Source organism: Aethalodelphis obliquidens, unplaced genomic scaffold (genome assembly GCF_003676395.1).
Source record: "Aethalodelphis obliquidens isolate GAN/ISIS:26980383/991018 unplaced genomic scaffold, ASM367639v1 scaffold132, whole genome shotgun sequence".
Classification (NCBI taxonomy): domain Eukaryota; kingdom Metazoa; phylum Chordata; class Mammalia; order Artiodactyla; family Delphinidae; genus Aethalodelphis; species Aethalodelphis obliquidens.
Window position 1 is genome coordinate 1,041,121 of NW_020838076.1, and position 26,564 is coordinate 1,067,684.

General features: G+C 40.8%; 1 pseudogene; it reads right to left on the minus strand.

Annotated features, from left to right (window-relative positions):
- Window positions 1-390: 390 nt before the first annotated feature.
- On the minus strand, window positions 391-4,469 carry LOC113616196 (ubiquitin-40S ribosomal protein S27a pseudogene; annotated as a pseudogene).
- Between the last annotated feature and the right edge of the window lie 22,095 nt (window positions 4,470-26,564).

Below are 26,564 nucleotides of genomic sequence, written 5' to 3' on the forward strand. Positions count from 1 at the left end.
AAGTTATCCAGAAGATCCAGCTAAGATCATAATGAAGGTGGCAACACTAAACAACAGAATTTCAATAGAGATGAAACAGCCTTCTATTGGAAGAAGATGCCACGTAGGACTTTCATAGCTAGATAGGGGAAGTCAATGCCTAGTTTCAAAGCTTCAAAGGACAGGCTGACTCTCCTGTTAGGGGTCAGTGTAGCTGGTGGCTTTCAGTGGAAGCCAATGTTCAATTACCATTCTGAAACTCCTAGGGCCCTTAAGAATTATGCTAAATCTACTCTGCCTGTGCTCTATAAATGCAACAACAAAGCCTGGATGACAGCACATCTGTTGACAACATGGTTTACTAAATATTTTATTTCCATTAGTTCATGTCTTTTATTAACCAATATACAGTTACTTGTGTTCTGGTTTGTTGAAACAATCGGTCAGGCAACATTTGCCACAGTAATGTCTGCCAATTGGCTGGCCATAAAAACTCCATCACCATATTCATCTGAAGGGCGCTCCCGACGAAGGCGACTGATTTTGCCATTCTCATCCACCTTATAGTATTTCAGGACAGCCAGCTTAACCTTCTTTCTCTTATTCTTGTTCTTCTTGGGGGTGGTGTAAATTTCTTTCTCTTTTTAGCACCACCACAAAGTCTCAACACAATATGAAGAGTGGACCCCTTTTGAATGTTGTAGTCAAACAAAGTACGTCCATCTTCCAGTTGCTTGCCAGCAAAGATCAGTCTCTGCTGGTCGGGGAAATTCCTTCCTTGTCCTGGATCTTAGCCTTTACATTTTCTATTGTATCCGAGGGTTCAACCTCGAGAGTGATGGTCTTCCTGTCAGGGTCTTCACGAAAATCTGCAAACTGGCAGCGGTGCCACTGCAGATGGCGGATCCAAAAGAAAGGGTGCCGCACCGGCCCACAGGCTACTAAATATTTTAAGCCCACTTACTGCTCTGAAAAAAAGAAGCATTTCAAAACATTACTGCTCACTGACAAAGCACCTGGTCACCCAAGGGCTGTGATGGAGATGTACGAGGAGATTCATGTTGTTTTCCTGCCTGCTAACACAACATCCATTCTGCAGCCCATGGATCAAGGAGTCATTTCAACATTCAAGTCTTACTATTTAAGGAGTACATTTCCTAAGGCTATAGCTGCCCATAGATAGTGATTCTCTGATGGATCTGGGCAAAATAAATTGAAAACCTTCTGGAAAGGAAGGGATCGCATCTGTGATTCATGTGAAGGGGTCAAAATATCAACAATCACAGGGGTGTGGAAGAAGTTGATTCCAACCCTCATGGATGACTCTGTGGGGTTCAAGACCTCAGTGGAGGAAGTTATTGCATTTGTGGTGAATAGCAAGAGAACTAGAATTAGAAGTGGAGCGTGAAGATGTGACTGGATTGCTGCAATCTCATGCTAAAACCTTAATGGATGAGGAGTTGCTTCTTATGGATGAGCAAAGAAAGTGTCTTGAGATGGAATCTACTTCTGGTGAAGATGCTGTGAAGATTGTTGAAATGACAACAAAGATTTAGAATATGACATCAACTTAGTTGATAAAGCAGCAGGGTTTGAGAGGATTGACTCCAATTTTGAAAGAAGTTCTACTGTGGGTCAAATGCTATCAGACAGCATTGCATGCTACAGAGAAATCGTTTGTGAAGGGAAGAATCAATCAATGCAGCAAACTTCATTGTTGTCTTATTTTAAGAAAGTACCACGGCCTTCCAGCCTTCGGCAACCAAAGTATTTTTAAATTAAGGTACAAACATCATTTTTTTTAGACAGAAAGATATTGCACACTTAGTAGACTACAGTACAGTGTAAACATAACTTTTATATGCACTGAGAAACCAAAGAATTCACATGACTTGCCTTATCACCATATTCGCTTTATGGCGGTGGTCTAGAACCAAACTTGCAATATCTCTGAGGCAAGCCTATGTGTAGCATAGAGAGAGGAACCAAATCCCCTTCAAATGTTGTAATATTTGAATGTAAGGTGTCAGTCTAATTCATCATCCGAATAATCAGAGGGCCACAGGTGCACATGGGATTGCTGTGGGCAGCCAGGACCTAGGGCGCCCTTCCTAAACGACACGTGCGTGGAGTGGGACCAGCACACTGTCTGGGTCATAGCAAGGGCTTCACACATGCTGTTCTCTCGGACTCAGACACTCCTCTTCCCACTCTTCCCTGACCGGCTTCTCCTCATTCTTCAGGTCACAGTTTAAATGCCACCTCTTCATAGATGCCATCCCTCACTATCCTGTCCGGGACATCCTTTTCTTTTCTTTCATAAAACTTATTGCAGGCATGAATGAAATAATGCCATTTGCAGCAACATGGATGGACCTGGAGATTATCATACTAAGTGAAGTAAGTCAGACAGAGAAAGATAAATATCATGTGATATCGCTTATATGCAGAATCTTAAAAGAAAATGTTACAAATGAACTTACAAAACAGACTCAGAGACTTACAGAGCAAACTTAAGGTTATGGCGGTGGGGAGGGCAGGGTGCAGGGGGAGGGATAACTTGGGAGTTTGGGATTGACATGTACACACTGCTATATTTAAAATAGATAACCGACAAGGACCTACTGTAAAAAAAAAAAAAAAGAAAGAAAGAAACTTACTGCAGGCATGTATTTGTGTACTTGTTGGTTGCCTCTTTCTCTTTTCTGCTGGAAGCTCCATTTCGGCAGAGACCATATCTGTTTCATCCCCCAGTGTATTCCCAGAGGCTTGCTTACTTCTTGGTAGGCATTCAAATAGTTTATAGAATGAATAAATGAATGTATGAATACTCATTCCTTTTCCCTGTACTAGAGGTTCTCAATTAGGATGGTTTTGCCCCCTAGGGAACATTTGGCGATGTCTGGAGACATTTTTGGATATCACAGTTGGAGTGAGGTTGCTACTAGCATGTAGTGGGTAGAGTCCAGGGATGCTGCTAAACATTCTACAGTGCACGGGGCAGCCCCCTGCAATGAAGAATTACCCAACCCCAATGTCAGTAGTGATGAGGTCTAGGAAACCTGCCCTATACCCAACGATGTAAGAAATTTCGTTACCCTGAGTAGGTGCCAAGATAATGACTGTACTGAAAAAGCTTCGTGTTTTAATCTTAAGGATGCATATCATTAAAACGGTGAAAGAGATCAACTAGACTCATTCTGTATCTCAAGAAGTAAGCAGTAGATGACACTAGAAGATATCATAATTTACTCTTAAAGTTCTTTGTAGGTGAGTCTTCTTCTTTGTTTACAATTTATCATGGTTAATTTCATCCCCTTTCTACACATACTTATTTTTGTACTAAACTAGATGTATGAAAATTATATAGCAGTGTTAGACATACAGTCTGGCCTAATATGTGCAAGGTCCTCTAATGTGTACGGAGTTAAGTCCCTCACAGCCTTTGTCCTCAGTAAGCTTACACTCCTTGACTAATCCCACATGAATATCTCATTCTGGCAGCCTCAGACCATCACTTGGAGTAGTTTATCATTATTCAGGATTTCCTAGGTCCTGAGTAGGTACGTCACTAGAGGAGTAGATGCATGGCCTTGTTATGCGTGTATGAAGACAGAATCCTGTTTGGCCCTCAGCCATCTAGAGTTTAAGCCCACAGAATGGAAAACCCACATTCTTACAACGTTGTAGTAAACAGTGAATCTGTGTTTCAGTTCAGTTAAAGCCCAAAGGATCACAGGGAACATTTCAAATGTTATGGATGATTTTTGCTATGGGAAATGTAGCAGACCATTTCTGCAACTTGCATTTGTCAGGCGCTACTTGTCTATCAGGCACTGTGATAAGCAGTGGGGAGAAGAAGATGAGTGAAACACAGTCCTGCACAGGAGAGAGAGGAGCTCAGGATGTTCCCTGTCTCAGCAGAGTGCGTCTTCATTCACCCGGTTGCCCAGGCTGCAAAACTTGGGATCATTCCTTTTTGTTTTTTAAAGTATTTTTTAAATAAATTTATTTATTTTATTTTTGGCTGCGTTGGGTCTTCGTTGCTGTGCACGGGCTTTCTCTAGTTGTGGCGAGCGGGGGCTGCTCTTCGTTGCGGTGCACGGGCTTCTCATTGCAGTGGCTTATCTTGTTGTGGAGCACAGGTTCTAGGCGTGCGGGCTTCAGTAGTTGTGGCTTGTGGGCTCTAGAGCGCAGGCTCAGTAGTTGTGGCGCGCGGGCTTATTTGCTCCGTGGCACGTGGGATCTTCCCGGGCCAGGGCTCGAACCCGTGTCCCCTGCATTGGCAGGCGGATTCTTATCCACTGAGCCACCAGGGAAGCCCTGGATCATTCTTGACTCCTTGCTCTCACCCCTGTATACAGTCCATCAGCAAACTGTGTTGACTCCATCTCAGACATGTCCACTTCCTCCACAGCCCCCTCTACCAAACCATGTAAACCATCGTTAGCTCTCTCCTGGACTGTTACAATCGTCTGATAACTGGTCATGTTTCTTCCACCCTCTGAATTTTGATTTATGTACTTCAGGAGAGTGTGGCTCTTATAAAATAGAAGTCAGACTTGCCATTCCTCTACTATCTTCCCATTGCCAGTAGAATAAAATCTAAACTTAGATGGTCAAGCTTATGCCAGTCTCTCTGACCACCTCTCCTCCTACTTCTACTGTCCCCTCTACTAAAGCCCTAATATACCAGTTTCATACCAACTGACCTCATCAACTGATATTAGCTTAGCACACTTGGGAGCAGTTCAGTTAGACGTTGGCTTCGCCCTCAAAATGTTGAGCATCTGTGGGGGAGATAGATCAGGTTAACATAGCCATGAGATGTACTGGGTCAGTACATGGTTTCTGATGATACGGGGAAGACTTTCTGGAGGAAAAAATCAAGCTCTGTCTTGGAAAATAAAAGAGGCTACAACAAAGCGGATTTGAGAATAGAAGGGGAAATTAACTTGAATATGACCAGAAGTAACAGAAAGGGTGACAAATGCAGATTTCATGGCTGCAACCTAGAGATGTACCAAGGCGAGGGTGGCATTTTTCAGTATGTGCATAGCTGTTTCTTTCCAGCAAAATAAAGGAAAAATTGCCTAAAATCTGTCTACTGTGTACCTTATATTAGGCATCATTCTAGTTACTTTATGTAGCTAGATGAGGTCTAGGAATCCTGCCCTATACCCAATGGGCAGGATTGTCTCATTTGATTCTTGTGACACTGATATGGCATTGGTGGCATAATCCCTTTTGAAACACAGGAAGCTAAGGCAAAAGAGGCTACATTACATGCCAAATATTAAGAGTGGCAGAAGCGATATTTGAATCTAAGTCTCTCTGCTTCCAAAATCCATTGTTTTCCACGAAGACACACTTATCTCCCTATTATGTTGTTAAACTCTTGAAGAATAGAATTTCCCCCCAGCAACATCACCAGTCTCATGGTGAGATCTCACCGGTGACTAGGGAAATGGAAATGATTTTTCGAAGACTTTGGGTATGTTTTTGAAGCAAGTCAGGTTTACTCAAAGAAGGTCTTTGTTTTGCCTCCATGACTCTTTGGAAGATCATTTTCTACCAATACAAATGCATTTGATCTGTTAAGCCTGTTCCAAATGAATTGCTCATTTGCTTAAACATAAATTTTGTTTGGAAAACACTTGCCAGTGTAGACACAGCTTCAATATGAATTATGGTGCTTGGAGTGTTCAAGATTGATCGTGGCTGGGCTTGGGGTTCATGTCATATTTTTCTGCAGAAGAGCTTCAGGAAGTTTAGTTATGACACCACGTGAAGTCAGCTTAGTCCATTGGGAATTTTAATTAAGTTCTGGGCAGCCACTGAGTAGACCATATTCTGAGGTCAGTTTTTTCCAAGTAGCCATAGAAAGTTGGACGTGTTTACGTGAGTGCCGTTCATGGACATAAATTATAGCCAGTGGGAAGGTTCAGAGGGTAGAAAGTTGGCTCAAAGTTCTCTTTGCAGAATCTTGAAGCCAACTTAACCATCAGAGATGCATGTTTGCTTCTACTTCTTGAAAATAATACTTGAATTTTAAAAAATTTGGTTCTGGAAGGCTATCTTCTCACTTACAGTCAAATCTAACCCAGGAATTAATTTTTTCAGACCATCAGTGAGTATTCCTGATGCCCAAAGCTCACAAAAGTTGCTACGTTTCTTTTTTGGATTCAATTATATACTTGAATTTTGGTTTTCTTTAAGTATATTTCTCCCTACATGAAATCTTTCCTCTTTAAAAATCTTTGCCGTTCTCTGGATGTGGTGGAATAAGAGGTAGTTGATGACAGAGAGTGGCTGGGCTTAGGCCAGTAGTTCAGTGTTCGTTATTTGTAGTCCTGACTTTCCTTCTCACACTATGGATGAAACTGCTTATTTCTCTAGTCGAAACGTCAAAATTTTCTATTTTAAATAAGACTTAAAGCTGCACTTCCCATGTACTGCATAAAAAGGCAGGCTTTAAGTTTGAGGAGAAGGTTGTGAAAATTAAGAATGAATATCTATTTTTCAAATTCTTTTCCTCTCTCCTTCTCCCAGAATCTTTGCTTTGGGTAAGAACAGTAAGTACCATCCCTGCAGCCTCCCTGGCTTCAAAGCTCAGTCATCATTTTATTTCTGTCTCTTCCTCAAAACCTTACCAGTTGCCAAGACTTGTAGTCCTGCATCTAAAATATTCCTCAATGGCCCTTTTCTTTCCTTTGCCACTGTGATCACTCTCTTTCATCCAAAAATCGGGGTGATGGCCTACGCTCATCCTTTCTCTCCTCCCTAAAAGTGCTGTGGTTTTCCCCACTTAAACATGTCTCTGACCCTCATCGTTTCTTGCCTAAACAGTGAGAAGAGTCTCCTAGTTGGTCGGCTTCACTCTACTCTTGTCTCCATTGCCATGCTCTGTTTCCATGTCTGTCTCCCTTTTCTAGATCATTAGCTACTTGACAATGATACTCTCCTACTCTATGCTGTCTCTTCAGGACCTATTACAATGCCTGCCATACAGTGTAGATCATTAACATGTATTCAGCAATAAATGTTAGTGAACACCTACTCTGTGCTAAGAACTGGGACTGCAGAAATGAATAAAGCAGACATGGCTCTGCCTTCACGCCACCTAAGATCTAGTGGAGAGAGAAAGACCAAGAACAAGTAAGAAACAAACAAAAATTAAGTTTCATTAAATGGTATGAGTTTAAAAAGCTACGGGATGAGTAGAGAATAACAAAGGAGTTCTTACTTTAGGTATGACTCGCAGAAGCCTGAAAAAGGTAGCAAGCCACATAATGAAAGGGCAAAGAGAATGGCAGACAAAAAACCAGCATGTGCAAAGGTCCTGTGGTAGAAAGAGCTTGGTCTATTTGAGGAATGGAAAGGAGACCAGTATGGCTGAAGCCTAGTGTCATGAAATAAAGCAGAATACCTAGCCCAGGGCCAGGCAGATCAGGGCCACAACCTGAATTTTCATTCAAGGGCAAAGGGCTTTAAAGATGAGGATAAGGGCATCAGATAAACATTTGGAAAAGATCAGTCTGGCTGCTATGGGAGGGGCCGGAAGGGGACAGAAAGACTAGTAGGTGCTGTTGTAGGAATCCAGGTGTGAGTTATTGCATGGATAAATTGTGTCTTGTCTGGATTTCTGTAATTGCTTTCTATCTCTATGTCATCCTAATTCACTTTCCATTCCAGGTTTATTTTTCTAGTGAAGCTTTAATCGCATTTCTCTATTCTACATTTTCGAATACAGAAAAAATTCCAGTTTCAAACTCCTAAGTATGGAATTTAAGACTTCCTGTGACATTCCTCTGTGCAGACTTATCTTGCAGTTTCTTTCTTAGATCGATCCTGTGCTCAAGCCAAACTCTGTTACTCATCACTTCCCAAAGGTTCCCCTCTCTTTCCCACCCCTATGTATTTAATCAGGTGATTCTGCTTGGAAGGCTTTCTTCCTCATTTCTTGCTATTAAGTATTTGTGCTTCTGATTGGCACTGGCTCAGGCACAGCTGTCCTGTGGTATCTGTGGGGGATTGGTGGCAGGACCCCTGTGGATACCAAACTCCACGGTGCTCAAGTCCCTTGTACATTAATAAAATGGTGTAGGATTTGCAAGTAACCTACACACCTCCTCCTGTATACTTTAAATCATCTCTAGATTACTTATAATACTTAGTATAATATACATGCTATGTAAATAGTTCTAAATACAATGTAACTGCTACGCTAATGGTTGCTGAGGTGACAAATTCAAGTTTTGTTTTCTGGAACTTTCTGGAATTTTAAAAAATATTTTCAATCCAGGGCTTCCCTGGTGATGCAGTGGTTAAGAATCCACATGCCAATGCAAGGGACACAGGTTCGAGCCCTGGTCTGGGAAGATCCCACATGCCGCAGAGCTACTAAGCCCGTGCACCACAACTACTGAGCCTGCGCTCTAGAGCCCGTGAGCCACAACTACTGAAGCCCACGAGCCACAACTACTGCAGCCCACGTGCCTAGAGCCCGTGCTCCGCAACAAGAGAAGCCACCGCAATGAGAAGCCTGCACAAGGCAACGAAGAGTAGCCCCTGCTGACCGCAACTAGAGAAAAGCCAACGTGCAGCAACGAAGACCCAATGCAGCCAAAAATAAAATAAATAAATAAATTTATAAAAAATATATATTTTCAGTCCAAAGTTGGTTGAATCTGCAGATGTGGAACCCACAGATGCAGAAGGCCGACTGTACTGAACTTATATGCAACCTTTTTTTATATCAGTAACCAGGAGTGCCTCCCTCATTTGAATCTCTATTTATAGCATGTTTTTGTCTTTTTCCTACCTTCCTCTGTGTTACCTTAGAATCCTGTCATTCCTTTTCTGAATTAACTAGCACCTTGAACATTGCATGAGCTCAGTTAAGTTTTTATTGAAATCAATGCATTTCTGTATATTGTGGTATCTAACAAAATAGTGTGTGAGTGTACCTGCGTGTTTAGTGCCCCATAGCTTAGTACTTACTGCATAATTTTAAGGTTATTTTTAAAAGGCAGGTTTGATTTAGAGCCTTAGATACATATTTAGTTTGAATCTTGGAACATCTGGTTCTCAGATATAACAAGCTCATGTGCATGTGTTTGCTCCAGAAAATCCCCCTACTTCCTAAGAATAGTAAGAGCTTGGCACTTACCTCCAAATCATAATCTTTAAACACTGAGATTTCAGAAGTTAACGTGTATTAGGGGATAGCAAGAAGATAGTGGCTATAATAAAGGAACTGTGCAAGGGAGGAAATTATGTTGGGGTTGGCGTTAGCTTAACCAGATGTGCTGGAAAAAAGCTGAGAGCTGGTTAGAATCTCAAATATCAAAGAGAAATGACGGCCATCAATAGTAAGAGGCAGGTCATCCTATGAGAGAGGCAGATGTTTATTTGCCAGAGGGTTGAATGATTCAGGAGAAATGTTCTAACATGTGGCATTTCAAGATTTACAATGTGATGGGTATTGTGGATGAAACAAAAGCCTTGGCCTTAGATAGACTTAGGTTCTATCATGTGCCTCTTTGATAGGAAATAATCTTCTTGAACTGCAGAATCGTTTTCAATGGGATTACAGTATGGTCAGGTATACAATCTCTAGTTCCAGGCAAAAGTGTGTTCGAATCATGGTATTTCCACTTTTTAGATTGATGGCTGTTAAATTGGTTTATCTCTGTGAGCTTCTGCTTTCTTATTTGGAAAATGGCAGTAACAATACTCCTTACCACCCAGGGTCGTTGTGAAGATGAAATGAACAATTTCATGCAGAGCATTTAGTATGAGTCTAGCATATAGTGAAGTGCTGTTAATTTCTTTCTCCCTCTTTTTTCCTTTGTAAGGAATTTAGGCAAGAGGTGATGGTGTCCTAGTCTAAGCTAGTGGCAGTGGGGAAGGCAATCATTTTAAAATTACTTACGAAGTAGAATTGGCAGGATGTAATTATTGGAAATTGGGGAGGATGGGCCGGAGCGGACAGAGCTCAGGATGATGTACAGGCTTCTCACTGAGATAAGGAGACATTGGAAAAGCAATAGTGGTGGAGACGGAGAACAGATTTTTCAGTTAGTTTTCAATGCAGCGAGTTTAAGGTGCATGTGGGTAATCCCAGTATAATGTCTAGCAGGAGGATGGCTATAAAATTCTGGAAATCAGGAGACAGAAGTGGACTGGAGATGCACAACTGGTATTTACTGGCAGGCAGAAGGTGTTAAGGCATGGAAGTTGATCACTTAGTGCCATAGGCTGCATTTTGTATCTCCCCCAAATTTGTATATTGAAAACTGTCTTAGCCTGTTCAGGCTCTGTAACAAAATGCCAGAGACTGGGTAGCTTATAAACAACAGAAATTTATTTCTCACGGTTTTGGAGGCTGAGAAATCCAAGATCAAAGCACCAGAATGATTATGTTCTGGTGAGGGTCTACTTCCTGGTTCACAGCCAACACTTTTTCACTGTGTCCTCACATGGTGGAAGGGGATACAGATCTCTCTGGAGCCTCTTTCCTAAGGCACTAATCCCATACATGAGGGTTCCACCCTCATGCCCTAAGCACCTCCCAAAGCCCCCACCTACTTATGCCATCACCTTTGGGGGTTATGATTTCAACATATGAATTTGGCGGGGGGCACAATCATACAGACCATAGCAAAATCTTTGACCCGAGCAGTTCAAACCCAAGTTGTTCAAGGGTCAACTGTACATCATTTTATTTATGTAAAATTTTGGTCTTCTACATTAAAGTTTGGTTCACAAAACCTATACTTTTCTAGAATATTTGAAATCTGGAAGAGAAGGGAGCATTTAAAGCCGGATCTAGGAACCAAGGAAACAAATTATTTTGGCTCCAAAACAAACAAACAAACAGCAGGTAATGGAAGAGTTTTTAATAAAAGTGTTCTAGGAGCAAAGGGAACAAATAGGAAGGGAAATGCTGTAGAGTTAAGCCAGTAGTTAAAAAAGTAAAGAAGTGTGCTTCAAAGATATATAATAATTCCCAGCTCCTAGAGACTGTCATACAGAGTGAAGGAAGTCAGAAAGAGAAAAACAAATATCGTATATTAACGCCTATATGTGGAACCTAGAAAAATGGTACAGATGAACGGGTTTGCAGGGCAGAAATAGAGACACAGATGTAGAGAACAAACGTATGGACACCAAGGAGGGAAAGCGGGGGGTGGGGTGGCAGTGGTGGGATGAATTGGGAGATTGGGATTGACATGTATACACTGATGTGTATAAAATGGATAAGTAATAAGAACCTGCTGTATAAAAAATAAATAAAATTTAAAAATTCCCAGCTCAAGAAGTAAGAATTGAAATGCCTCCATGTGGAGCTGGGGATTCTAATGGCTGGAGGGTTCATTACTGATTGGCACAAGCTTTTCGAGATGAACTGAATGAACCTTTTTCTCCTGCATCTTCGACGGGCAAGGCTGGAAATGACCTTTGCAGAGGAACTGGAGAAGGAGTTACCAAGATAGAGTGTAGGTCATAAGGGCAGGTCCACAAGGGCGACGCAGAGCAATGTGGGAAGCAGCAAAGGCCACAGAGGACCCAACGCGGCCAAAAATAAAATAAATAAATTTATTTTAAAAATACTTTAAAAAACAAAAAAGAATGATCCCAAGTTTTGCAGCCTGGGCAACCGGGTGAATGATGACGCAGTCTGCTGAGACAGGGAACATCCTGAGCTCCTCTCCCTCCTGTGCAGGACTGTGTTTCACTCATCTTCTCCCCACTGCTTATCACAGTGCCTGATAGACAAGTAGCGCCTGACAAATGCAGGTTGCAGAAATGGTCTGCTAGATTTCCCATAGCAAAAATCATCCATAACATTTGAAAATCGAGCAGAACAATGTCACCTGGCAGAGGTTAAAACTTAACAGTTTCTGGTGCCAGAGTCCCTGCATTTAGCCATTTTAAGACTTATCCCCATGTTTATGACCTGGAAACAGCTTTGCTGGTGAGGCTGGAGTGTGGAGTAGGATCAATGTCACTCGACAGGGAATCTTGTCTCAAATATTCCCTCTAGCCCTCTCTAGCCCCCTCCCCCTGCTTTATTTTGCTGCCTGGCGAATTGTGTGTATTTGTTTATAGATCCCCTCTCAAGAATAAGCTCCATTAGAGCAGGGATGTTTCCTGATTTACTCAGTGCCATATTCTTGGCATCAACGTTGCCACTCAGTAGATACAATCTGAGTAAATGAATGAATAAATGCCATTTGGCACCGAAGATGTCAGAGGCCAGTAACTAACTAACCGTAGGAGGTGGCTTGAGGATGGCGACCTCTAATCTCATCTACTTACTGGGAAGGGAGAGAGCTTTCCAAAGAGAAATGGAAAAGGGCAGCTTAGGATAACGTGTCTGAAGAAGGTGACCATACCCAAGAACCTGAAAAAGAAAAATTTGGCAAATAGTTTAATCCAAATATTCCAGACTTTATCAGACCATGGCTACAAAATAAGGTCTGTTAGAAATAGTGACGAGATTTGAGGGTAACTGAGTTGTGTCAGGTCAAGAATCCAGGAATGTTCTAATCTCGTTTAATCCAGAACTCCTCCTCCTTGTGAGATTCCCGAGAGACCGGCACGCAAAGGGAAACGGCAAATAGAAGAGCGAAGTGCTGCTTTATGATTATGTGGCTAGTACTGGTGAAATTCCCTCATTAGAGACATCTCTGGTCAGTTACGCTGTGGCTCAGGGCTTACGCTCATGATCTAAGGAATAGCCTTTGTGAGGCCAGCAACGGTTAACTTGCCCCATTGCCTCATTGAGTTACTGATGAAGTAGGAATAAACTGTTTACACTTGTAAAGGAATAAGCATTCCTGTTTTTAAAAAAATTTTGTGTTATCTGGCCCATTAGAAGGTTAGCTCCACGAGTGTAGGGATCCTCTGTTGCTTTGTTCACAGCTCTGTCCCCATTGCCTAGAACACTGTGGCACAAAGCGGGTGCTCCACGAACAGATGCCAGAAGAGTAAGCAACTCTGCATTTTCCATCCCCCAAGGAGACATGAGAGCACTTGGGTTCTCTTGAGAAAGTAAGTGCCCATGACACAGGTCCCAGCTCTGAAAGCTTGGAGAGTCGGGTATCCTGGCTCGCTGTGCACAAGCCTCTGTTCAGACATCTTTCAAACCCATCAAATAAATGATGGCTGGACTCTTAAAGATTGCTCTCCCAGGGGCACCAGGGCACCTATTTAAAATCAACAAGCAGGTTACTCGTGGTGGACAGGGTTGGGAGACAGGGCTTCTAGTATATACGTAGATACAGGAAAGAGAGTGGTTATAGTTGGAGCATTTTTGTTGGTGCATATCCCATAACAGACTGACTATAGGTACGTATGCCTAGCAGTTACATGCTTGGGGGTTTGGGTCCTCGAAGGGATTTTTTTCCATATAATTTTTTAAAAAAGAGAAACACATTCTTTGTACAAAGAATCCAGTGGGAATCACGCATTAAATAGGCATAGGTTGTACATTCTTTGACATATAAAATTCTTTTATCCCCAAAGTATTTTTTCCTTTTTTCTTAATGAAGAATATGGTGCTGGTTTTCTTAATTCTTTCTTTTTCTGATTCTGTGTATTAAGGGATTCTGGGGGAAAAATTAAGCTTCCAGTAAAACCTGATTTAAAATGTTTAAAAATGGAAAAGCCCTGTTTACTGCATTATTAAATCTTTTCCTGCCTAATACTGGGAAACGACAGAAACAATATTCTGTTTGTTCAGATTTAGAGAGGAAAGAGGTTGAAATTCAAATACTTGCAGTTTCATATAATCTGAAGCTTCAAATTTTCTGTATGTTATGTTTCCATTGTGAGGTACATATGCTTAAAAATGAGGGGAGATGCAATAATAAAAGCTAATCTATACTCAGATGTTATCACTTGTCTTTCATTCATTGCTGACTTAAGATTTTGAAGCCTTCAACTTGACATAAAGACAATTATTTTTTCCTGCATTCATTTTCTCCCATGTTTGATTATGAATGGAAGCGGAATTTCCACCTCAAAATATGCCTCTGGCATAAGGATTATTTTGAGCAGATAATTTTTTAAGAAAAAGCAGACACGGGAAAAGCTCTGAAAGCTGAGTAGAAGTTACCTTTTTGTAAGAGACATTTACATTCACAAGGGAAATCTCCATTTGTAAAGGTGTCTCCCTATCTGTACCAGGAAGAGATTTGGAAGACAAGGGTGACTCTAAATCTCTAGAAACTCTTATCAGTGGAGAAGGCAGTGACCTAAATCTGCACAACCTTGTGCTCTGTGCTTTGCCTGAAAACCTCCCATCACTGGCTCCCTCCCCCCAGCATCTTTCTTTGGTCTTTAGCTGGGAGCGGTATTGAAGGTGGTGGCTTGGGCATTTCTGGGAGTTACTCAGTTTTCCTGGGTCTCTCCCATGTATGCAAGAGGGATCCATGCTATTAAACTTCTGTTGTTTTCATCCTGTTACGGGGGGTTTCGGCCAAGAATCTAGCAGGGTAGAAGGAAAATTATTTTTCTTCTCCTACCATTCTTTGAAACAGTTAAAAAACGCATCTTGGAAAATTGATGTCTTGTTCTTTTGTTGGTTCAGTTTTTCCCCAATTTAAATTACTTCTTTACAGGAATCTCTATGTTTAGTATGTAAGGATGGTATTATTTATAACTTTTGCCTTAAATACATAAGTATGGCCCCAAGGGAACCCCATATCCCTTTGCAGATTGCACCCTGTACCACACAGCATCTCCCCCATCCCCAACCCTCTAGGTCTTCAATCACTGGCACCTGTGAGTGCTACTCTTGGAGGGAGTGCGGCGATTTCCTCTGGACTGATCAAATTTTGCAAAACTAAAATGAAAAATGTGTGAATGTGTTAGGACAGGAGATTGGGCCTGTTGACCCCGTGTGTTTCTTTCTTTCTCCATCTCGAGTGGGAAGAACTTTTGTTGTAGGCATGCCTTAAACACCTTAAAATTGGATTACGAGAGGCAGTTGCTCTCGGAGTGAAATACGTTGATCTTGTAATGATCTGCTCTGTGTCGTAAAGGGCGCCACCGTTTACTCGCTGTGTCAGTTTGGGCGAGTCATTTAGTGTCTCTGTGCCTCATTGTTTTTTGTTTTTGTTTTGGCCGTGCAGCGTGTGGGATCTTAGTTCCCTGACCAGGGATGGAACCAGCACCCCCTGCACTGGAAGCACGGAGTCTTAACCACTGGACCACCAGGGAAGTTCCCCTCCATTGTTTTTTAATCTATAAAATGAAGGCGATAATAACTGCAGTTAGCTCCGAGAGTTGCTGTGAGGAACAAATGCATATGTAAAGTAACTGCACACTGCACAGCATGTGGTGAGTGGTAGTTGTGATTCACTGTTTTTTTGAAAGTCCTAAGCTGACCCCGGAGTGGGCGGTGAGGAGCAACGTAGGAAGTAGCCTGATCTCCCAGAAGGAAGCTGTTCTCTGTCTAGTGATAGACCACATCTGGATACACTTCCAGATGTGGAGGGACCTAGCAGGGTGGAGACACCAAAGACCTATGTGTTACTTTTGAGGAGACACATGCTGGTAGAAGTAGTTTGAATACTGGAATAATAAAGAGATTTTGATAATTTATGGAAACCATGGGAACAGATATTTGAAACTGAGCCTGTACCGCATATCCCCGTAAGGAGAGTTCAGCAGACACCCAGATCCACATCTGGTCCCGCTGTCTTTTGCTGAGTTACTTTATATGTAGGCACAAAACAGTCACTCTTCTCTCACTTGGCTTCATCATGAGCGCAGGTCAACCTTTATCACTCAGTGTACACCTTTGTGGAAGGTTTATTTAACTCATGAGAATTGTTCTCTTTTAGTCAAGGTGGAATGCTTTGGTGATTTATTAGTGGAGTGTGAGAAAGTTGTCTTGTCGGAAGAAAGATGGCAGGTTTTTAATAGGATGAAACCTGAGAGAACAGTCTGGAAAACAGATTAATTGAAGCGTTTCCAGACTCCTTGATATGTTGCTCATTAATGCATGCTTGTATCTTTCATTTCCCACATGAGCGTGAGCTTTGGAATGCTTTATAGAATAGTCTGACGCAAAATAAACGAGTTTAAAATTACGTCCATGTTTGTAAATGTCAAAATAGTACATTGAACAGTTTGGTTAATTAAAAAGTCTACATCGGGACTTCCATGGTGGTGCAGTGGTTCAGAATCTGCCTGCCAATGCAGGAGACACGGGTTCGAGCCCTGGTCCGGGAAGATCCCAGATGCCGCGGAGCAACTAAGCCCGTGCACCACAGCTACTGAGCCTGAGCTCTAGAGCCCGTGAGCCACAACTACTGAGCCCGCATGCCACAATTACTGAAGCCCACGTGCTTAGAGCCTGTGCTGTGCAACAAGAGAAGCCACCGCAATGAGAAGCCCGCGCACCACAACGAGGAGTAGCCCCCGCTCACCGCAACTAGAGAAAGCCCCGCAGCAAGGAAGACCCAATGCAGCCAAAAATAAATAAATCTGTTTTTTAAAAAAAGTCTACATCTTCTAAATGAATATTAAAAGCTGTTTATGAATCGAAAGAGCGAGTTCCTGAGAGCCACAGAAGTAGGTATGACACTTGGAGAAGAACAGGAAGAAATCTGCTTGCGAATCATAGCCTGTTCGAGCCAGATGGAGCATTGAAGGTTCTCCAGTCTAGACTTCTCAATTTACAGATGAAGAACCTGAGGCCCGGGCACTTCCATCATCATGATCACATTCAACACAGCTAATTCCTCTTCCCAGTCGGGACTAGACCCCAGATCTTCCAGTTTTCAGGTAACACATTCTTTCTAGTTCCCCACAGCAGTCAGACCAGTAGTTGGGTATACGTCTGTGCAAAGCAGGGTTTTAGAATAGAGATCGGACTTGATGGGTTTCCTGCGAGTCTCTTTACGGTAGAGTGTCGCACATGGAGGTTGGCTGTGCCTGGGGCATTTTTCATCTGCCAGCAGACCTGGTGGCGACTCAGTTTGGGGGCATACTCAAGGGAGTTAGGGGGATGGCAAAGTTTGGCAGCCATGGAAGCAAAAGCTGCTGTTCTGAAACAGACTTTAGAACATTTGCCACTGGAGAAATCTCAAGATTTTCCGTTCTATGATTGTCAACCAAGGAATTGCATTGGGGACTTTGTCCCAAAGGCCGAGGGAGGCTGTACCATGAGGCATTTGTAATTGTGGGCATATTTCTCAGTACTACCAGAGAATGGCCAGAGTTAGGACCCAGACTTCATCCTGAAAGAGGAAAACACATGTTGCCAAAGGGAAATGGCTATTCTTAAACTGTGGCTGATGGATTCTGGGGGTAGAAGCAGCATCAGCAGGCCTTGAGATGAGCTCCATAAATGGTCCACCAGCTGCTAGCATTCTCGAGCCAGGGGTGGGGAGGCAAATGCAAAAATCAGGTCAGCTTCCAGCATAGACCTTCCTGCTCTGTGACGTGGTTGGACCAACTTTGGGAATCGTTCAGGAAAATTTTGGGTGCTTCTGTTGTTGGAAAATATGGGGATTTTTTAAGGTGATAGAAATCCAAAAACTTCCAACCTCAAGATGGGCTAGCTAGTTAAGTATTTTTTCTCCTCCTTACGGAATAAAAAATGCTGAACCAGCAGAATATTTTCCATGCTGGACTATGATTGTTTCAGAAAATCTATTATTGGACAGTTTTGAGAATTGTGATTAGAGAGTGAACGGTTGCTGGTCGGCAGCTGTCTCACCAGTTTCTTCCCTTGGAATTAAAGTCTTTCTGAAAGAGATTTACTTAGGGATAACCAAGTAATCTCGAGGAAGATCACACTCACTTCCTGAGGCATGAAAAACATAGATGAGATGATACGTCATCTTTCTATTTCACTCCATATTTAATGTCCTTTTGTCATTCCCCTTTTCCTATAGGCTGAAATTCAAAATCCTTTGATCATGATTTTCAAGGTCCTTATCAATCCGATCAAAGACTGCCTCTCAGGACCTCTCTTCATTCCATCCCCAAACCTCTATATAATACCAGCAGTCATACAATGTTACTTTCCTCTAACAAACATGCCTTTTTCTCCCTCCATGCCATGTCCCATGCTCTTTTCTCTAACTCAAATACTGTCCCCTTTGTCCCCTCGTATTCCTTTTTCAAGGGCTACGGCAAGTCTTTGACGATTTCTCCGATATTAGTAGTAGCTACTATTATTCCGTACCCCCTCTGTGCCAGGCATTGGCCAAGTGATTTTTCTCATTTAAATCTCACTGCTCTGCCTGTTCTACTGATGAGAGCCTTGAGGCTCAGAAATGTTAAGTTTCTTTCCTAACATCACACAGCTTGTAAGGGGAGAAGTCAGAATTCAAACCAAGTTCTGTCTGACTTCAAAGCTCATGGTCTGAATTGGCCTGCCTACTACACACGCATACATACGGCTCTGTCACCCCTCAGCCGAGTGGGAGATTCCCTCCTCTGTGCGTGTACAGCCCTTCAGTCATTCCACTCTTATGCCATTTATCTGTTTGGGTTCTTTACATATCTGTCTCCCCTGCTAATCTGTGAGTTACTTGAGAGCAGTGACCAATCGTATTCATCACGTAGCCCCAGGACCTGAAAGTGCGCTTGGCACTGACTAGATGCTCGGTAAACATTTGATGCTCTGAGGGTTACAAACAAGACCATATCAAATATCTCCACCCAGAGGAACTCATTATCTATTCAGGGAGACTAAACACACTCATGTGGAACAAAATTGCAAAAGAGGAATTGTGCTCTGTCACTAAATGGATGCAGAGCTCTAGAGAGGGTGTCAGTGTGTCTGTCTAGATTTGTGTCCCTCTTGTCTTGGGCTGAGACAGGTGAGAGGCTCAGGGAAGTGGCCTGAAACCCAAGGGCTGGGTAGGTGATTGGAGCCAGTGATGAAAGCCACGGATGTCACTTCTCCTAAGCGCCAGCATGGCTGCAGTGAACGTGACTGCTCGGGGCTGTGCCTCCAGGATGGGGACCCTGAGAACCACTGAGCTCCTGACCGGTCACCTGCAGACTCTGGAGAGGGAGCCCTGCAAGCTGGCCTGGGCAGAGGGGACCCAGTGTGGGCAATGGGGACGTGGGCTCTGGAATCAGCTGGCCTCAGTTTGAATCCAAGTCTGACTCTTTGGTGACCTTGTGATTTTCACTTTGTCCCTCAGTTTCCTCACCTGTAAAGTTGGAGATAATACTAAAACCTAGCTCACAGACGCGTGGAGGAGGTTAAATAGGTAAATAGATGTAAAACACGTAAAACAGTGCTGGCATGTGTTTGCACTTTATCACTGAGCTTGATTTTTTTTTTCTCCAACCTCTAGGCTCATGAAGAGTTGTATGTATCAAAGGTATAGAATGAAGCCAGGCTTGCCAAGGGTCAGTAGTACTGCCTTATTACTTTTTTTTTTTAATCTTAGTTTCCCTTAAATTGATATTGACTAAAACGTGAGCAAGTGACACCCACCACAGTGAAATCCCGATACATGGATGTCAATAAACTTTGGAGCTAGAAAGAGCTTAAGAACTCATTTAATAAAATCCCTTCTCTTTAACCATAAGAAAAGCAAGGTCCAGAGAAGTCAAGTGGCTTGCCCAAGGTCACACAGAAAATTAATGGTGGAATTAGGACTAGACCCAGTCTATCATTTATTCAAAGATAGAGGAAATCTTTGCAAAAGACATTTCTCATCCACAAAGTGACACTAATTTAGACATATTTACAGTAGTCAGGGCAGAGATCTATGGTCATGACAATGAAACAGGACATGCCATTTTCCTGGAACCACCCTCTCTTAGGAGAAGTGTTCAGATTTCATGTCAGTTAAGTAACTTTCTTGGGTGATGGTTCAAAATTGAACTATTGTGTCTCAATAGGGGAAGAATCTATGTCAAGCAATGTAATTATTATTGTGAGTTGTTCTAAATATGCTGATTTTGTTATTGTTGTTGCTACAGTGGGTTTCAGGATTATTTATTTATTTATTATTTTTAATATTTATTTATTTGGCTGCTCCGGGTCTCAGTTGCGGCATGTGGATCGTTAGCTGTGGCGTGCGAACGCTTAGTTGCGGCACGCATGTGGGATCTAGTTCCCCGACCAGGGATCGAACCCGTGCCCCCTGTGTTGGGATCACAGCGCCTTAGCCACTGGACCACCAGGGAAGTCCCTACAATTATTTATGAAAACTAGATTGGGGTGATGATATACTTAAATAGAGTAACCTAAAAAAGAGACATTTTAGAAAATTCTAGGTGGAAGATTAAGAACATGTGCATATTATTTGAAAGATCGTTTGCTTGTTAAACAGTCAAGTGCTACTGAAAGTAAGGGCTTGGATTTTAAATTACCCACCCTGAATATACTATTCCGAAGCTTATCATAATGATGCTAAATTCAATATTAAGATAATGTTGCAGCTTTCATTGCCACGGAGATCATGGGACTCCAGCAGACTGCTCTGTTGCTATCAATACAGGAAATACAAACTTACATACGTATCTTATGATGTAAATTGGTTTTTATAATTATAAAATGATATATGCTGTGGTTTAAAATTTAGAAAATATACACAAATTGTAAAGAAATTAAAATTCATCTAGAATCTCACCACCCAGAGGCAACCATCGCTTATATTTTGGTGTACTTTTCGACAAATACTTTTTAGTACCTCCCATGTATCAGGCAGGTCCTGTTCTAGGTGCTGGAGTTACAGCCACGAACTAGGCCAAGATCCCTGCGTCATGGAGCTTATATTCCAGCGGTAGGAGGCAGACAGTAAAGACAGATGGTTAAGACAAATTCACATGAATACAAGCGCTCTGAATAAAACAGGACAACAGAATAGAGCAGTGGTTCTCAAGTGGAGGGTACCTCAGAATCGCTTGAAGGGTTTGTTAAAACACAGATTGCTGGGGCCCACCCTCAGAGTTTCTAATTCAGGGTTCGAGGTGGGTCCTGAGAATTGGCAGGTGCCAGATGATACCCATGCTGCTGGCCCCTGGGGTGGGGAGGAGTGGATATTTTCGACACAATGGTCAACAAAGGATTCTGAAGACATGAGTTTAGACATGAGAATTTGAGAAAGAAGCCAGACAAATAACAATGAGGAAGAAGAGGCTTTGCTAGAGGGATGGGAAAGTACAAAGATGTGAAGACTGGAAGGGGCTTGTGTGTGCATGAGGGAAAGAAAGGAGAGAAGGCCAGTATGACTGACACATAGCACATGAATGAATGACTGGTTGAATGGGTAGTTTGGTCTACTTCATGGTCATCTCTTCTGTTCTCTCTAATTGCTCTTTCAATTTTTGAGCAAATGCAGCAATGTTTTATCTCTTTGGGAAAGTCCCTAGTTGTTTTTTACAAATACATGAGTAAGAAATGTGAGGAGCCTATAGTAATAAGTATTTATTTTAATAGCTTTTAGTTCATTTTCTAATTATGATCATAAAATACATGAATAAAATAATTTCTCATCTTCTTTTCTAATAGTTATATTTCTTTTAACCATTTCATGTGTTAATGTCTTGATTATATTTTCAAAGCAATCCTTTTCAAAGCAATCCTCTAAATCTTTCCTGTTTTAATTTTCACCACTAAGCATAATGTTCAGATCCAAATAGAAAGTATTCTTCTCTATCTTATTCTTTAATAACCATGAAAAATGAACATATAAAAGATGTTTAACCTCATGAATAAATATAGTAATGCAAATGAAAACAATAACAAATACAGTTTTTCACTTATCATTTAGCAAAAATAAACAAGATTGATATACCCAGTTGCTGGCATAGTTTTGGGAGAACAGATAGTTGTATTCTGCTATATTTTAAATATTCTGAACATTTAAATTTGATTTTCTCATTAACTCAGTATTTATTCATTAGGGAGTTTTTGTGTTTTTTTTCCCCAAACATGTAGGTAGGTTCTCTTTTAAATGTGCTGCTTTTATTTTTACTACATTTTGGTCAAAGAATTCCACCTATGCATTCTTCCAGTTTTCCAATTTACTGAGTATTTTTAGTGGGGCCTAGTAAGCATATTTCTGTTCATGTAAATATAATATTTATATCATATTTATATTCTACAAAATAGGTTGACAGTGTTTGTATTGTATTCGTTCATACATATTAATTATATTATTTAGATATTCTGTATCAGAGGTCAGCAAATTAGGGCCCACAGGTGAATCTGGATAGCCACCTGTGTTGTAAATGAAGCTTTATGGGAACCCCGCCATGCCTGTTCGTTCATGCATTACCTTCTGAGTGCTGTCATGCTACAACAGCAGAGTTGCATGATGCCTGCAAAGCCTAGAATATTTTCTATTTATTGGCCTTTTACAGAAACAAATTGCTGACCACTGTTCTCTATCTTTTCTTGTCCCTTTTGATCTAATTATTTATCAGAGTAGAGATGTTTTAAAAAGGCTGTAGAAATTACAGTTTTGTCAATTTCCTCTCATATTTCAACAGATGCCGATTGTATATATTTGCCACATAAAAGCCATGACTATTCTATAAAAATGACCCTCTTTGCCACATTTAATACCTTTTGTCTTGCAAATGATTTTATTACTTCTATATGTAGTTTACGTTTGCTTGGTAAATCTTTGCCAACCTTCTTATTTTTAATCTATCTCCAGTGCCCTGGGAGCAGAACGCGGCTCCCAAGAACAAGGAGAGGAGATTCCACACTGTAGTCCTCAGTTCAGGCTTCCAGCTCTCTGATAGTGGGATGTGCGGTGTGGGTAGGTGAAAGCTTCTTTCCCCACTCCGAGTGTGATCATGTTTCAAAGGGTTAGGCGTGAGTTGGCTTCTAATTGTACTATTTCAGTTGGGACCATCTGTTCTAAGAGTAATTCTTTTTGGAGATTAACATATTATTTATTGATAGCCTTAGCTTACAGACCTGTTTTAACTTTGCAGCTTTTCATGTGTTATTTTGAATTTAATATTTTCAGTGGGAGGATGGATGAAGGAGGTAAATTAGGGACAGTAGATGGTTATATCACAACTCACAATCCCACTTGAATTTTTAGAAATACCTAAATGGTGACTAATTTTGCTTAAATCAGTTCGACACTTTTAAGCTGGTATTGCTTTTATATAGCTCTGAATGTGGCATTCATGGCTTCTTTAAGTGTGCGTTCAGCTCTTACTATGTACCAGACACTGCTAGGTGCTGGGATATAACCTTGAACAAGACTAGATCACTACTTAGAGAAGCTCAGAATATAATGTGGGAGACAGACAAGAAATTGACAAGTTCAACAGTATGATTTTGCAGTGCTTACTTATTTAATCTGGACTTTTAAAAAATACATTTTTATTGAAATATTTAATTTATATAATTACTCTCTATAGAAAGGATAGCTTTTTCAACAAACGGTGCTGTAATAACTGGATTTCTACTTGGAAAAAATTTAGCTTTCACAAAAATTAACTCAAAATGGATCACAAAGCTAAATGTAAAATGCAAAACTATAAAACTTCTAGAGGATAACAAGGAGAAAAATCTAGGTTGCCTTGGGTTTGGTGATGGTTTCTTAGATACAGTACCAAAGGCATCACCTGTGAAAGAAAAATTGATAAGTTGGATTTCATTAAAGTTAAAATCAAAAAAATATCTCTACTCTTGGCTCAGATTTTTATACTTAGCTAAAAAATTAACATTTCAAATCATGGCATGGTGGTGTCTCCATTCAGCCAAATATTCAGCTCCTTCTGTGTCATCTTTGTCTGCTCTGCAGTGTTTGTGCAATTATTATTTTTAAATATTTAAATTTATACTTATTTTGTTAAAAAAGTAGAAGCATAGATTTCATCATTCAGTAAAATTGGTAAAAGAAATCATCAAGCATGCTGAAAGCTGTGATTCTTAAGTTTTCATTAGATGCTCATTGTGTTAATTTGAAAAAAAAACCAAATTCATAATGTGAAAAAACACAATACACAGAAATTAGTACGGAATAAGTCATAGGCTTAAATGTAAAATGCAAAACTATACAACTTCTAGAATAAAATATGAAACTCTGAGTGACCTTGGATTGGATGATGAGTTTTTAAACAGCAAAAGTATGATTCATGAAAGAAAAACTAAATAAATTTAATTTCATTAAAACAAAAACCCTCTTCTGTGTGAAAAACACTGCTAAGAGAATGGAAAAACAAGTCACAGAGAGAAAAACGTTTGCAAAACACATTTCTAATAATGGACTTGTGTTGAAATTTTGCAAATGATTAAAACTCTACAGTAAGAAAACAAAAAACCCAATTTAAAAAATCGCAAAGATCTGAACAGACACCTCACCAAAGAAGATATATAGATGGGTACAGATGGCAAATAAGCAGATGAAAATATTTGTCATTAGAAAAATGCACATTAAAACAACAGTGAGAAACCACTACACACCTATGAGAATGGCCAAAACCCAGAACACTGACATAACAAATGCTATGAGGATGTGGAGCGACAGGAACTGTCATTCATTGCTGGTGGGAATGCAAAATGGTGCAGCCACTTTGGAAGACAGTTTGGCAGTGTCTTCCAGAACTAAGCATACTCTTACCTTACAAAGCAGCAATCACGCTCTTTGGTATTTACCCGAATGAACTGAAAACTTACGTCCACACAGAAACATGAACATAAATGTTTATAGCAGCTTTATTTATAATTGCCCCAAACTGGGAGCAATGAAGATGCCCTTCAGTAGGTGAATGGATAAACAAACAGTGGTACATCTATATAATTGAATATTATTCAGTGATAAAAAGAAATGAGTTATTGGGGACTTCCCTGGTGGCCCAGTGCTTAGGACTCTGCGCTTCCAACGAGGGGGTGCAGGTTCGATCATCCTAAGGGAACTAAGATCCCACATGCTGTGCGGCATGGCCAAAGTAAAATAAAGTAAAATAAAAATTAAAAAAAAAAAAAGAAATGAGCTACCAAACCAGGCAAAGACATGGAGGAAACAATGAGTATTACCAAGTGAAGAAAGCCAGTCTGAGAAGGTTCACACTATGTGATTCCAACACTAATGACATGCTGGAAGAGATGAAACTATAGAGATAGTAAAAAAATCAGCGATTGCCAGATATGGGGTGCAGTGGGGTGTAGTGGGAGAAGGGATGAAGAGGCGGAGTGCTGGGGATTTCTAGGGCAGAGAAACTGTTCTGTGTGATACCCTCACGGTGGACCATGCATTTGGCAAAACGCTTAGAACTGTGCAACCCAAAGAGTGAACCCTAATGTAAACTATGGACTTTAGTTAGTAATAATGTATCAATATTTTTTCATCAGTTGTAACAAATGTTCCATACCAACGTGACAGGCTGATAAGAAGGGAAATTGTGGGGGGATGGAGTAGGTGGAGAGTGAGTACAGAGCTGGAGAAACTAGACTGGAAAACAGAAAACCGGGGTTCAAGTTTTGGTTCTGCCGTTTAGGTGGTCTTTTGCCTGGGTTAGGCCAAGGCATTTGGATGCAGAAGATGGGTACCACTGTCAACATGTAAGAAAGTTCCACAAGTATTATACATCCCTCAGACTCTTTTAAAGTTCCTTTTGATTGCAGAAATAATACATGTTGCTTTCAAAGAATTTCATGAAGACAGACAATTCCAAAGATGAAGATAAAAATGATCTGTTTTTGTACAGCCCAGAGATAACTACTATATAGTTTTTGGTTCAGCGTTTTATTTTTTGTTTACCCTTAAATATGCATGTATATAATTTAAAGATAAAATCGAGGTCATAATATCCATATTCTTTTGTTTATATGTTTCTTGAGTAACATTTTTAGTTGACTGAAAATTATCTAGTGCATGGATATAATTGACTACCCTCTTATTGTTATGTATTCAAGTTGGTTCCAGTTTTTTGGCTATTGTAGATAATGCTGTGATACATATATCTGTGCTTGCATATTGTTTGGAATTTAGAATTATATTTTTCAGATTAATCCTAGCACTGGAAATATGGATAGAGTGGCAAACTTTAACTAAACAGAGGCAAATACTGTCTTTTTAAATATTAACTCGTAAGATTTACATATGGAAAAACAGACATGTTAGCAACACAGCGCCTTCTCTTTGCAGACCCTTGGTTGTCTTTTCCCCTGAGAAGCTGGTTTTTATTTGGCGGACACGGAGAATATTGGACATAATCACATCCCCTCTCCGCATTGGCTGCTCTGAATCTTAGACATCTAGGTTATGGAGTTTCATAATATTTTGGATGTTACCCTCACTCCAGGCTTGGCTTCAACTTGCTTTCCCACACAGTTAATTTTGTCTCAACTTATTTTTACATGTGTTTGATACTGCTATACTATGTGCGTGCATATTCTTAAATGTCCTGAATTCTCTTGGGAACGTGTGAGGAATGAATACATAAAAAATAAATGAATGACAATCTTTATAATTGTAAATCAGTGCAGATTTCATCAGAAAGAACGATGTGTGGAATGAGGATCTCATTAGTAATATAATTTTCTTTCGAATACTCAGACTGTCTTTTATTTGGTACAATTTTTATTGGCTAATTCTCAGCATTATTTCCAGTTTGCC